Genomic DNA, 15,246 nt, shown 5'->3' with positions numbered 1-15,246 from the left:
TGGTGCCTGCTGGGATGAAGGTGCAAAATGGTGCAAGACTTAGCTGTAGCTTAAGCCTTGTTCTGATGGACAGGCTAGTCAGATATGGGAAGCTAAGCAGGGTCAGCTACCCAAAAAATGACATTTTCCACACTGGAGGGTTTCTGCCAAGCTGCAGGCTGGAGTTTGAGCCGGGGCAGGTTGGCCCGGCTCTTCCTACTCCTGCATGGGGGAGCATTTGGCCCAGTGCTCCTTGTCTACTCCAGATTTGTGCTCCTGTATGGGAGCCATAGCAACAAAGTTCCCAGTATGGGAGAAGGTCTAGGGCAGGGTTTCTCAACCAGGGTTTCATGAAACCCTGGGTTTTTTTGATGGTCTTGGAAGGGTTTCCTGAATGGAAATTAATTAATTTTTAATATCTTTTAAAAAATTGCTGCACATTTATCAGGTGATACAAGTGTATATGTTGATTCCCCCCTCTAAACACACAAATGGAAGGGGTGGGGTCTTGAGTTAACATGTACACAGCTACACTTTCCAACCATATTCTGTACCATCACACCATTTCTGGGGTTTCTTGAAGCCTGAAGACTGTTTCAGCAATTTCTCAACAGTAAAAAAGGCTGAGAAAGGCTGGCCTAGGGACTACAGAGCAAGAATTTAAGCTGGAAATGACTCTGTGCTACTCCCATCCTCCCTGGTGGGATCCCTAGAATTGGTCCAAGCCATTTGCATTTGGGGTTCTATATGTTTCCTATTGCAGAATGAAAAGAAAATACAGGGCAACTGCTCCCATATGCCTGCATTACTGTACGAGGCATCATTAGACAGACACTAATGAACAGTCCAGCTACAACTCTGCCTAACTTCGCTGGGTTCTCCTCATCAACAATCACATCTGTGAATGCATGAGTTTAATATAATCCTGTATCTATATATGCAGGTAGTCCTACAGATGTGTTCTATCATGACACTTCCAAGGAACTAGTTGACATGGTAAACATCATGAAATGCACATAATGAAAGACAAATAAGTAAGTCTTATTTCAGTACATGTGAGTTGTATATTCAGTGGACAATAATGCTAACACAGTGAATGTATGCACAGTCATCAGTGCAAAATGAAATATTCTTATAGTCACGAAAGTCCACAAGATGCATATGGATAAGGTTTTTAGGCTGGTCAAACAATGATGGAGAAGTTTTACAGAAAACAATTTCCCCCCTCACAGGGTTCTAATACACAAAACTCTATTGAGGAAGAAAATACAATATGACTCAATTTGAGTAGAATATGAAAATCTCTCCTGTTTCCTTTGCTTGAATACTAATATGGAAAATGAGGTGAAATTTCAGGCTTCAGTAATAGCTTGTTCTTTCTCCAAATGAATGAATGATTGCAGAAATGAACAGTGCTTAGAATGAAGAGTTCTCTCTTGGCTATACTGTTTTTCTTGGATTCTCGCAAAGCCCTCCACAATGTTATCTGGATTACAGATTTACACCTCTGTAACTGCTTGTCAGGCATCTTTTCTGCCTTATGAATAAATAATACAGTGCCCCTAGAAAGCATTGATCTAAGGGGGAAAAATCAATGTGTCTGGCGTGTGATAGACTTTCATTCAGCTGAAGGCTGTCTAAAATTTATAGAGCAATTTTAATGACAAAACATGAAAAAAAAAACCCTTGGCACTTTAAAACAGATGCTTTTAAAAGCCTGCTGCCTTTGCAGTGTAAGTTCTTTTTGCAAGAATAATTATCATCTTCAAACTGAATAGGTACACTGATTGCAGAATGGTCTGTGAATAACTGGTCCATGGATTCCTAATACATGGCACAAAGTAAGTGATAGTAAATTGACAGTAAATTCTCTTGGCTCTTGAAATTGTTTCAGTTCACAGTGTCATGAAGCTGGCTGTCATGATGAATGGCTCAGCTGACAACTAAAGCTACTAGCTAATTCTAAAACAAGTCTTATTTTTCAGTGAGTACTGGTAGGGACAACCCCTCAATAAAGCAAGGTAGAGCTGGTTGCTTCGGGCAATGGATTGTGAACAATGGCAACTTGTCATTTATTCTTAATGATGATGATTTTAAGGACTTAAACATTTCAGAACTCTACCAGTGGGAACAAAGAATGCTGCTTTCAACAGAATACCAGGTCCTAGAAGAAAGAAGAAGAAGAGTTGGTTCTTATATGCCGCTTTTCTCTACCCGAAGGAGATTCAAAGCGGCTTACAGTCGCCTTCCCTTTCCTCTCCCCACAACAGACACCCTGTGAGGTGGGTGAGGCTGAGAGAGCCCTGATATCACTGCTCGGTCAGAACAGTTTTATCAGTGCCGTGGCGAGCCCAAGGTCACCCAGCTGGTTGCATGTGGGGGAGCGCAGAATCGAACCTGGCATGCCAGATTAGAAGTCCTCACTCCTAACCACTACACCAAACTGGCTCTCCTACACCATGAGTACCATTGCTTACTCAGAGTCAGAAGACAGCAGGGACATTTTTAGGAGAAACAGTAATCTCTTACTGCCTTCTCTAAGATGGCACCTGCCATATGCTGGTACTTCTCTGGTAATGCACCACAAAAGATTCAAGGTGGCTTACTATAATAGTTGAAATATCCCCAGCTAAAACCAAAGGTAAAATGAGGATGATGTTAGCCATTCAGTCATATCTGACTCTTGGTGTTCCTATGACATAACTGTCACCGCACTTTTCAATCTTGTACCACTTTTTTTAGTTGTAATGATAAAATGGCAAGGCGCAAATCCCTCTCCCTCCCCCTCTTAAAACATGACTGCCATCCAACCCTCCTGAAAAGTCTTTGCAAAATTGTTGGGTTCACAGCAGTCTAATTGAGATCTAACCAGCGTATGCATCATAGTGCTCAGATATTTTCTGCCTAGGAAAGGCGACATCTGGGTAACCAGTCAGAATCCACAGGAATTTTCATCTATGAATGAAAGGGGGAAACCCTAGAAATACCACAATTCATGCTCAGAAAGGGCACAACATAATGTGTCCATTCCCCTTTAATGGTGGGAAAAAGCCTTGTGAGGAAGCAGGCTATATTTGTACCACCTGAATTTATGCAGTTGATTGTGGAAATAGTCTATACAAACAGTATTAGTCAAAGTACACTTTCCAGTTCAAGAATGTTTGATTCCCTCCAAAATAATGTCCTCCCTCCCCTGAAAAATGTGTATCAAAAACTAAGCAGGAAACAGCAACACACATACAAGTACAATTCAACAAGCTACAGGAGTTGGGAGAGATTTACATTTTTAAGGCAGATTTGCCAAATTAGTAGTGATTGGATTTGCTTGGTGAAATCTGCCAAAACACAAGAACAAAAGGAAATCAGTATGTAGCAAGTTCCTCCATTGAAGCACCACCTTTATTTGAAAGTCAGAAGCAAATATTGACTTTCTAAAGGTTGCCTTTCAAACACAATATTGCTTGGATTAACACAAAAACCAACTGTTATTGATTACATATTGGACAATATATATACTAAATATACTAGCAAAGAAGTTCATTTTGAGAATGATGGTGGAGGGTGGGAAAGTGGGCCAGGGAAGGGCTCCCCCACGCTGCAGCTCTCTCAGCTGGCAGGAATACACCAACGAGGAGGGAACGGAGCATGTGGTTGACTTTCCGTGGTGCTCTCCAGCAGTAGGGAGGCTCCATAGTGTCTGATAGGTCCTTAGTGGGCGAGGGTCCAGGGAGAATGTGGCAACCCTCTGATTGGGTTTCTGTGGGAAGGGCCATCCCACTTACTGGGGGCCAATCAGAGGCCCGGCATGTTGCCAGGTAGTACAGTCAAAGTTTTATGTGATGATATGCTTCCTGTGTGTAACTCTTCTATATGATAAATAAATACACAGGAATGGTTTCAAACTAATGAAGAGACTAGACCAATCCCCACAGGCAAGTCAGGACTGATTGCAATGGCTTCTTCCAAGGACATTCAAAAATAGTAACCAAAAATGGGACTAAGGAACCATGGCCACCATCTTTATCGAATTCCAGAAAAATACAATGAGGGTGACATTTTAAGATGTACATGTTTATTAGGGCTTCAGTTTCTGCAGAAAGCAGCCCTACTCATTCTGGAGTTCAGTCTAGTAGAGTCACAAAGCTGGGATTTGTCAGCTGTACAATAAAACATGAGTTGGGTTTAAACTCTAAACCCTCCATGCAAATAAAAGACATTTCTGCTCATGTCGAGGAAGTCACTGCTTTCCCCTGCTGCACTCTTACGTGTCATCCAAAAAGCCACTCTATAAATTTCCCAATCTAGTCTAGCGGGCTTTCCAAGGTGCACTAGCTTATTCGGACTACCAACAGATGTCCCTCTCCTTTGCAGTCGGGAAACAGACTCCCAACACACTTTAAAGAAGGTAAATTTCTGAGGCTAATGATGAATGACTTCTTCAAGATTGTAGACTTTGAAAAAAAATAATTTGGGTCTGGGCCCAAACATTAATTTCCCCCCAAAAAACAATTGCCCTTCAACAAGCCTCTCATTCATCTGACTCTTATTATTGTTGTTTTAGTAATTTGTTGTATACTGTCCTGAGATGGCAAAGCCTGAGAGGGCTGGTATAGAAACCTCTAAATAAATAAATAAACCATATTTATTCATATCCTCGCCTCACACAGAGCTGGGTTCAACAGTCAAGTTCATGTACAACAATGAAAGAAGGCAATCTCTGCCTCTTCCAAGCTCCAGATTGCCTCAGGTGCTGAAAATGACCAGTCCAGTCCACCTGAACCTCCCCCCTTCGCCTTACACTCCTCTGTCATTCTAGCTGATTCCATCTCCAGCTCTGAGGCAGGACTTCATAAGTCATGGTATTTACAAAACTCGCTCAGACGCTGACCAATCCACAATCATCAACCAGCCTGCCACTTCTTTACTTTACCACTTCTCCATGAAGAACAGAACAACAGCCTTCAGAATCATGTGTAGGGCAGGAATGAAAATAATCTTCTAAATTCCATTTGCAGTCTGACACCAATGCATCACTGCAGGAGCCTTGGATCTTCTTCATTAGATCTTGATCACCATCCTAAGAGAAGATGTCTATTTAGTTCTTCACAGAGAACTTTTTGACTTTAAGAGACCGATAGACGTGCTATTTCCATATGCTATTTTCACTCTGGTTCTTTTACTTTTTAAGCCTTCTGTTCTGACCAGAAAACCAGAAACCTCCTTGTAGACCTGGCCCCAAGCTTCCCCTCTCCTTTCCAATCTGAATAAGCAGCATTCAGATGCATGACAATTTTTTCCTGATCCTGCTTTGCTCTTTTTAAATGGCTGGAATACAAGGCATTTTCTCTGTAGTTCTATTTCATTAGGATTGCCTGGTCCCAAACTAGAAACCAGGATTTTACTGAAACCTGCCCAGAAAGCTAAAAAAACCACAAGCACTAGACCCCCCCCCCTCCTTGGTGTAATGTGATTTTGTTAAGCTCCTTGTGGGAGACAAAAGGCTCTTTTCATCAATAATACTTTGCAGTTTCTGATAACAAAACCATGTGTTAATTTCATTTTTCAATTAGCAAATGGCGGGCTTTATTTGAGCTTGAAAGGGAAATGCATGAAAAAGCACAGGCCATGCTCTCTCCTCTGAAGTCTAATACAGAGGGCAAGACCTTTCTCAATTTCCCTCCAGGCAAAGGGAAAACGCAAGGAATGATAAGAAGGCTAAAAATGTTTTCCAGAGTCAAAAATGTGTTAACTGGATTCTTTTGAGTTAATGTTACTGAAACAAATGATACTGAAACAAATCCAGGTTTGCCAAGCAGATGTTATTTATTGAAATGTGATGGAATTAGCTACATTCAAAAATGATAAGGGAGAAGTTTTCTCACCTGACATTCCAGTCAAGTAATCATTTCCCCCTTCTGCCCTCTTCCAGGTCCCAAAGAACCATTCTGAGATGAGCTGAACAGATACTTCACCCCTCTGCCTTTTATTTGCAAAAGTCGTGTGACATCGAGGGTGTAGGTACTGCTCAAATAACGTAAGTCCAAAATCCTCTTAGATCTCTGCAAATAATTGCACGGTCTTCAGATACTGGCTATTCTGCGAAAGGAGTGGGGGGACATTCCCAGTGTAGTGGCCTGGGAGCTCAAGTAGCATGCTGAGCAGAACTGCCTAGCAGTAAAGTCCTTTTTGTGCTCTTCAGAGCCAGCACTCTCCCTGAGCTAAGCTGTACAATGCTTATAATTAACACTCTAGACTTTCCAAACTGGTAGGGATAGTGCATCCGTGAGTTTATGTACCGTATTTGCCGGCGTATAAGACGACCGACCATATAAGACGACCCCCCAACATTTCCACTCAAAATATAGAGTTTGTAGTACAGTACTATGGGCAGCTATGTCTATCCCAACTGAAGTGCACCCGGCGTAGAGGACGACCCCCCCCCCCCCCGCTTGGAGGCATGTTTTTCAGGGGGGAAAAGTAGTCTTATACGCCAGCAAATACTGTAAGTATTTCCCTTTTCTCTATATTCCTATGAACTGAAGTCAAAAGACAATACTGAAGGGATGACGTGGTTTTCGGAAGGGGTAGGAAATTGCATGGATCTGCTTGAATCACTCTTTTCTGTCATAAATAATGGAGCATATTTTCTAAAATATCTCAAATATCCTTAGGCAGACACCAGTCTTAGGGTGTAGCAGGGTTTTGTTTTTTGTCAAATAACACAGCATGCCAACCTGTGAGTAAGACAGCTTCACTAAAAGCCAAATGTAACATTGTTGAGCTTAATTGCTCGGAACTGCTGCCTCCATAAATCGTGTCTGCAGAGAACACTGAAGTAAACCTAGACTGACCTCCAGAGAAAACAAAAAGCAATTATATAAATAATTACCTTGCAGTAAGTTCTCCTGATGTTGAAGTGATTTATAGCTTTGAAAGAAGTCTCCTCCTATGAGAGAGAAAGAAAAGCTCACAGATATGGGCACAATAATAAATGGAGAATAATGTGGAGAGAGGGAGAGGGAACAATGGATTATTATTAATTTTCAGCAAACCTTTCCTATAAATAAATAGTTGAAAAGCCTAGGGCATGATCTCACCAAAGGTAAGTAGACTGAAGGATTTATTAACTTGAGTGGGAAAGATTTAGAATGTGTTTCGTGCACCTACTGAAATCAGTGTGGTTTTTAAAATGCTAATTTTTCTTAGATAGATTCAAGTGGGTAGCCATGTTGAGCTGAAGCAGCAGAACAAATTTAGAGTCCAGTGGCACCTTTAAGACCAACAAAGTTTTGTTCAAGGTATGAGCTTTATAAGTCTGAACTGATTATTTTCATTCCATGATATTGTATCTGAGGAAATGTGTGTGCACACGAAAGTTCTTATCTTGAATAAAACTCTGTTGGTCTTAAAGGTGCTGCTGGACTCTAAATTTGTTGTATTTTTTGTTAGATCACACATTTTTGAAAGAAGCAAAGGTTTTTATTAGCAATATCCTAATCTGCATGATTGGTAGCTCTGGAATTGAAGGAAAAGTCCAGCTATATAGAAAGCTGGGTATTTTGATTCCCCACTTACCACCAATTGCCTTTTTGACACATTCCTTATAAGCTTCAATTAAATACAAAAACTCCTCAGGATTAAAATAGCCCTCTTCCATGCAGACATCTACAACCAGGGTGGTACTGATGACCAGAGTGTCTTGGTCAAGGGGTAGTCTTTCTTGTAACTGCATTTCAGGTTGCAAATATTTCTTTTAGCTTAGAAATAACTGAGCTCTTGAATATCAACTCCGATGCTATCACCAGCCCCTTCAGCAACCTGTACATATACATATTGGTAGAAAACTATCATATATTCTGCAACCCTAAGTGGGTACCTTTGCATGAATTGTCATATTTATCATCATCATCATCATCGATTTATTTCCCGCCACTCCCTAACTGGCTTGTGGCGGGTCACAATGTCTTAAAAATCCCCATCAAAACTTCCATTAAAAGACTTCAAAATACCCCCAACATGGTGGAAAACCCCACCCCCACCCCCACTACTAGAGGGGTGGAGAAGGAGGTCCAACAATGTTCACTTCAAACCCCGGGGGGGGTGGCGATAGATCTACCTCTTCACCATAGAATCATAGAGTTGGAAGGGGCCATATAGGCCACCTAGTCCAACCCCCTGCTCTACGCAGGATCAGCCCTAAGCATCCTAAAGCATCCAAGAAAAGTGTGTATCCTAACCATACAGTATGAAAGTATTAATAATTAATAGAAGTTAAGGGTGTTGCATTCAGAATTATATTTTTATTGCCTTCATGCATTTATTTTATGTATGTATATACCACTTGTTGGTCATTGCACTGAAGACAGTATCATAACCTATAAAGTCCTTCCCAATGATGTGCTAAGCCTGTGATTGGCCCTCACTGTGGGATATACCCCCAATAGGGTGAGGGCCAACCAGAGGCTCTTCTTGACCACCTGCTCTTTCTCCTCCTCCTCTGTGGCACTTGCTGGCACTTGGCCTGAGGACGAAGAGGAGTCACAAGGAAAGCCAGGGGGCTGTGGGTGGCCGTCCATGCACACTCTGTGCCGCCCTTGCTCCTAAGCACTACACTAAACCTGCTCTATCATAATTGCCTCTGGTTATCAACAATTACAATTATTAATTCCATGATTATCATTTTGGGGGCATTGTAAGCGCCGATTCCTGGACAACACCATCCAGCTTCCTAACAAAACTAATTTAAAACAATCCCAAACAAAATGGGATCAAGATCAAACATTAATCCCAAAACTTCTGGGATATCCAGATGGCCTAGGGATCATGTTATAGAAGACACACGGCAATATCATAGTTGAATTATTTCTTTTTTCCTTTGACAAGTTTTTCAGTAAGCCAGATGTTAGTTCATAGCTGGAAAGGATGAGAGATAGATAGGATGGACATGCAGCCAAGTACACATGTATATGTTATACACAAGCAGTACATTCCTTTCAAAGTAAAAAGAAAAGCCTTTTCATCCTTCCATTGCAGAGACATCACAAATTTTATATAGTGTGTGTGTGTGTGGGGGGGGGTATTTTGCATGCATGGTTTTATTAGAGCCTAGAGAAATGAGTGGTTTCACACCTATCAATGAGATCACCTGTCACTCTTTAAGGAATAGGCATTTGAGTGATACTGCACTGTAATTATTCCAGTTCTTGTGCATTCAGAGGCGTTTCATTACTCTTCCTTGTGCTATTCTCCATCTGTTGAAAAACAGATCATACAGAAATAATGTATAAACGCTAATCCAGATGGAAGCACCAAAAGCATTCTGTCTATTGTTAGTTAGATGTAGATCAAACACAGAATTTATAAGCCGAAGTAATTTTCAACTTTCTCTCCTGCGTGTTTTAAAAGACAAAGACTAGAAGAATTTTTTTCATTTTAAATAGTTCAGAAACCACAGCAAATGTTAACAACAGCTCCAGTATAATGCTGACAGTGATCATTGTTAGCAGGATTTACTAGGATTCACATCTCCACATTGTATAATATACAGGGGTAGTCAAACTGTGGCCCTCCAGATGTCCATGGACTACAATTCCCATGAGCCCCTGCCAGCGAACTGGAGGGCTGCAGTTTGACTACCCCTACACTAAAATGAACAAAATAATCTCCACAAAACTGAAATAATCTACAAGAGAATGTTACATATTGCTAATTTCACACTGTTTCTACAAGAGAAAAATACCTGGATTTCATCACTCACACAGTGTGAAATTAGCAATATGTAACATTTGTCATATTCAGTTTAATCTGAAGGACACCATATTATTACAAGAAAAATTAAGAATGAATCAAAATCATGATTTGGGCCCCTGAGGAAATTATCAGGAACCAATAGAATTCTCTTTGCCAGAAACTTTAACAGTGGACTGCAATCTTTATCTCAAAAAGAGAAAAGCAACTTTTAGAAACAGACCAGTTCAGATTATTATTATTATTACTATTATTATTATTATTTAATTTTTAGACCACCCTTCTCCAAATAGGTCTCAGGGTGGTTTACAACATAAACAATTAAAACACAATAAAATCCCCATAAAAACCCCAATTTATGTCAAACAACATGTCACATATAACATATAAGCGGCGGTGGTCACAATTCTAATCATATTTACCCGACTTCCCCCAAGTTCAGCCTGGTGGGGAGAATAATATTCAGAAAAAGGGTGGCGCCAATGCAATAGATCTAACAATGATCTCGATGTTAGAGATCTCAATATTGGAGGGGATTCTCCGATGGATTAGTGGGAGAGCTGCCCTGGCCTCAACCATATGCCTGGCGGAAGAGCTCCGTCTTGCAGGCCCTGCGGAAAGCTGGTAGATCCCACAGGGCCCTTAGCTCTTCTGGGAGCTCATTTCACTAGGTTGGGGCCAGGACTGAAAAGGCCCTGGCCCGGGTTCGAGGCCAGGTGAACATCCCGTGGGCCCGGGACAACCAGTAAATTCATACCTGCAGAGCGGGTATGAATGTATTCTCCTCATCGCTAATGATACTGAAACAAATCCAGGTTTGCCAAGCACATGTTTATTACCCACATGTCTTTGTTTGCCACTTCTCCAGAACCAGCTAGAGATGACTCACAACTAACATTCCACATGGCTTTTGTTTATGCAGGTTTCACAATCTTCAGCATTAGCTTGTTGGTGATCAAAAGGAGCCCCGTGCTACCTTTTGTATCACAGAAAGTCTGGTTGGATCTAACCCATTGTCTTCCTCTGATCGTTTGAAAAATCAGTGATGGAGAAAATACCTCTCACAACTGTGAAATGGAAATTTAGGGTATGCTGTGTGACTCCCCAAAAATGGGATACTGCAAAGAAGCTTAACCAATACCCTTTAGGCCATGCATTTACAATATGTTTGGAGGCAACATGCTACATTCCTCATTAAACTAGGTTTAGGAGATAAGCTGGAGAACAGGTCAGTGCACAGTAGAAATGAAACTAAAATAAAATCAGATCTACAGTCCAGCAGACTAATACATCATCTACCAGAAGCCTTAGCAAAATCAAGTTGCTTAGTTCACAGGCAATTTATTTAAGCTATCAGAGAATAAAATGAACTCCATTCTGAGCCATATAAAGCTCATCAAGAAGAAACCTGCAGATGCAGCCAAGAAATGTAACTCTACAAGAGGAATTAAGTTAAACAGTAAGAGAACATTTACATTTCATTGGAGGAGGATGCAAGGAGAACTCAAGAACATGTCAAGGAGCATGAAGCATATTGTCTACTACTAATAACATATCATGTCAAAGCAAACCCACGGCTGACTCCACCCCATTTAAATTGTTACCTTGACTCACCATTATCTATTACAGAACACCAATAGCTTCATAAATGTTTCACAATGCTCAGAAAGCACAAAATTGCTCTTCAGATATACTTTACCAGAACAGGCTTGCTGAGATTCTATAATTTTCTGTCTTTTCTGACATCTAAAAACTACTCACTAAAACAACTGGTTTGGCAAAAAAATTCCCAAATGTTTGCATTTTAACATTGATATAAGATATGTAGGATGGAAATATTGTCAGCCACACAAAAAATGTATGAAAATGAATGGGAGAGGGGGAGAACAACTATTTTTGACCTACAGGATGAATAGCCATTTTGTAATTAATTTATGATCTGACTGAAATTGCCAGATTTACTGTAAATACGTGCATCACCACAATAAAAAGTTAATCAAAATAAAGGCTTGTAGAGCACCATGAGAATAAATCAATGCAGCTATGTTATTTTAAGATTAGACTCTCCATAACATTTTATTCCTATTCCTATTTTAAAGGAAAAATCATTATAATCATACTGGCTTCAAAGCCCGTTCCCAGGCCAGGCAGCTTAAGGTAGCTTTGGGCCACAGCTCGCGGCCGAATCAAGTGAGGCGGGCGGGGGCTGGCCAGCTCGTTAGCAGGCTCAGGACAGAGCTCCTTAGCAGGCCGGGAGGCCCTCGTTAGCAGGCCCTCCAACATGACACTTTGCCCAGGGCCCTCTCCCCGTATCTGCTGCTGGTTCCAGGCACTGAGGCGTGTCTTAGAGCAAAGAGGCTAGAATCCAGGGACGGAGGGTGGGAACTGCAGGGGCAGGGCCAATCAGGGTTGGCCCTATTCCAACTTGGACAGCTGGACACATTCCACCCCCCAGGCTGTTTCACAAATATATAGAGGAACCATGGATAAGGATGAGCTTCTACCTAATTAACTTTTTTTAACTATTAGAAAGAATGACTTTTCTAAGCAACATCTGCTGTTCTCCCTTGTTCTGCTGTATACAACTATTTATAATTTGTTTTCCTTTGAGAACAAAAATACCTGAAAAGTATCTTTGTCTATAGAATTCTTAATAAAATCTGCATTATAAAATATTTGTTAGTGCTAGTTTTCAGGAAGAAAGGAAAAAGGCAGAAGAAAGCTATAAACATGCACATGGCAATTATTAGGTTAACAGAATGCCTATTTAGGAGCACTTCCAAAACTTATAACAATATATTCTATCTGCCTGAACGTATTTGTATGCAAATAATAGTGTATGCAAATCCTGCATTCGCCAGCAAAACAAATGAAGCGAGATTGGTACAATGATTCATGAGAGGACTCAGATAGGTAATTTAAGGTAAATTGTGCTGTTTGGTTTTCGAAGACACAGAAGCCGGGGAGACTGTGCGAGATGGATACAAGTTATCAATAATTTATAACTTATACTGTTATCTCATGAAATATCTCATGAAATATCCAGAAGGGTAATCTCCCATTTCCCACTACTCTTTATCAAACCTGTGACAACTCAAAGAGCTTTCAAGATGGGCAATGCTCAGCATCCCCCACCAAAGGAAACCCCCAAACTGAAACAACTTCCCAGCAGTGCTTCATGTGTAAATTAGGCTCTGAGCCACTACACGTCCTGTATTAACACACCAGAAGGAGATGCATCCAGGCCACACATGGTCGGTCATGCAGAAAACAGTGAAGACAATGCTGTGAAAATATGTGGAACGCTATGTTTTCTCCTAGTATCGTGTTTAAAACAATTCTGAGGTTTATTTACATGACAAGGGCACTGGAAGGTTTTAGTAAGTTTGCTTAACACAGGATGGAAGTTAGGCATTGCTATTCATGTAAAATTTATCAAAGCAGGCATTTCTAGGGTGCATAAGACAGATTCCTCAGGGTTGAAAATATACAGCTTCTGTCTTTATGAGGACACACAGATCCTGTTCTAGTATAGCAAGTCTTTAGTATTCTTATTTTACAGACAGCAAACCAAAAGGTGAGAATGAATGACCAAGAATCTGTGACATTTTAAATTTAAATTGGTAGCTAGTATGGGGCGAAAACATTATGGTAAAACCACTGAGTTTTTACAAAATTCTAGGGTGTCTTCCATGTCACCTCCTGTTTTTACCTGAAGCTGGCAGACTATGCCCCCTCCCCCAATTTTCTCCAGGGGTTGCCAACTGTGGCTTGGCAACCTTAACCTTACAAAACCATCCTAAGAAGGTACATTTTCTTGTGAATAAGCCCTACTCAGCAGATTTAAGTAGGATCCTGAGTATATCTGGTTAGGATTGCTCACAATACAAGGATTGTTCCAATACTAGAATTCTTTGGGGGGGGGGTGACACTGTTCATCTAGAATGTAGATACTCAGGAACTACTGTGGATTTATCAAATGTAACCTACTAGATTCAGAATATACTGCTACATTTCTAAATACATATTTTATGATCTGGGTTTTCTCTTTGAACAACTAAGAACCATGCTTCTGAAACTGCAAAATGTGTCACAGAAATTACTGCTCCCCTGAGCTATACATTAAGCTATACCGAAAACCTTCATGACTACACAAAATAGTTGCAAAAGCAAACAAGAAATAAAATACATAACTATAAAACATTCATTCCACTGAACCCTGGGTGTCAGCAGCTTCTTTTTATTTACGATTGCTGACAAGCTTTATAGAAACTGTAAAGCTCTGAAAACAGATAGAAGAGAGCTATCCAATTGTCAAATGGCCTCTAGCTAAAACAAGGAAATGAGCCAACCGCACTATGGCTAGCAAGAATATAGCACAGTTAAACTCTCAAAGCTGTGGATGATATATTCAAAACTAGCCCAAATCTTATACTGAGCCAGTTTAAACTCACGTCAGCTGTGAACAACAAGAAGATGGTTTCTGTTAGCAGTGAAGTTTCCACACTGGTGGTCAGAACCAGGTTCTGCAGTTGCTCACAGGACAGATGGAAGTTCCCTCAATTAATCTCAATGGATCGCAAGCCACCAGGCCTGATGCCTGCAAGACTTCTATTCCCTGGCTACAAAATGGACTGAATTCTAAACTGAAGTGTGCTTGGGACATCATTAAGGAAAACAGTCATTACAGCGGAGTGTCTAAGATAGTTAGCTACCGGGTTGCCAACTAGTCTGGAGAAAAATGCCCTTGTCCATTTAAATAGTGTTTTAGTGGGACATCTTTTACCAGGTAATATTATCAGCTGTCCAGACACAATGGTGGTGGGAAAGGGTTGCTCCTCTGCTGCACATAGAGCACACTTTTAAAATGATCTTTTGCCTGTGTCTTATAGGATTCAGCCTGAGACTTCCTCCCCTGTTGCTTCAGCTGTCTCCCTTGGCTTTTCATCACCCACAGATGTTAGAGCCCAAGGGGCTACCTTGGTTCTAACATCTGAGAAAGGGCACTGGGGAAAGATCATGTCAGGTCAATTGCCTGGGTCATTTCCTCATTCCAGAGGTCAGCCAGGGCATCAAAAGGAGCAACAACCATACCAGCAGGAAAATCCCCTATAGTAAAATGAAACTATACCACAACAAAATGAACAGCCTAGCAAGGAGAATCAATGTGATTGTGGAATTCACAGGATTAGATTTCAGTGGCCACCTGACTAACTCTGGGCAGGGAAATTCTTCAAGATTTGGGAATAAAGCCTAAGTAGGGCATGACCCCAACAGGGTGTAATGCCATGGAGTCCACCCTCTGAAGATGCCATTTCCTACAGAGAACTGATCTCTGTAGTCTCCCAGTTGTAATTATGGGAGATCCCACCTGTAGGCTAGCACTACTGTGCAGATTGTAATGGTCCCAATGCTCAGCCAATCTGCTTCAGTTTGCTTAGTCCACTAGAATAGCGACCCCCAACCTGTGGGCCGTGGACCACATGTGGTCCTTTGACTAATTGGAGGTGGGCCACGAAG

The 15,246-nt window shown here is 41.1% G+C and overlaps 1 protein-coding gene across 9 annotated transcripts in view; it reads right to left on the bottom strand.

Annotated features, from left to right (window-relative positions):
- PAG1 (phosphoprotein membrane anchor with glycosphingolipid microdomains 1) overlaps positions 1-15,246 on the bottom strand; it is a 113,010-nt gene that overhangs the window by 83,045 nt on the left and 14,719 nt on the right. For 3 of the 9 annotated variants that reach the window (XM_077352044.1, XM_077352052.1, XM_077352051.1), the window contains exons 2-4: positions 9,109-9,230; positions 6,869-6,925; positions 4,910-5,056 (exon numbers count right to left, since the gene is read on the bottom strand). The exons of 2 other annotated variants lie outside the window; for them this stretch is intronic. The gene's annotated coding sequence lies outside the window, so the exon portion shown is untranslated. The remainder of the gene's footprint in view (positions 1-4,909; positions 5,057-6,868; positions 6,926-9,108; positions 9,231-15,246) is intronic. 4 more of the 9 variants (XM_077352045.1, XM_077352053.1, XM_077352046.1 and 1 more) reach the window with 3 other exon arrangements.

This window comes from Paroedura picta, chromosome 9 (assembly GCF_049243985.1).
Source record: "Paroedura picta isolate Pp20150507F chromosome 9, Ppicta_v3.0, whole genome shotgun sequence".
NCBI lineage: Eukaryota > Metazoa > Chordata > Lepidosauria > Squamata > Gekkonidae > Paroedura > Paroedura picta.
This window is presented reverse-complemented; position numbering and strand designations above follow the sequence as displayed.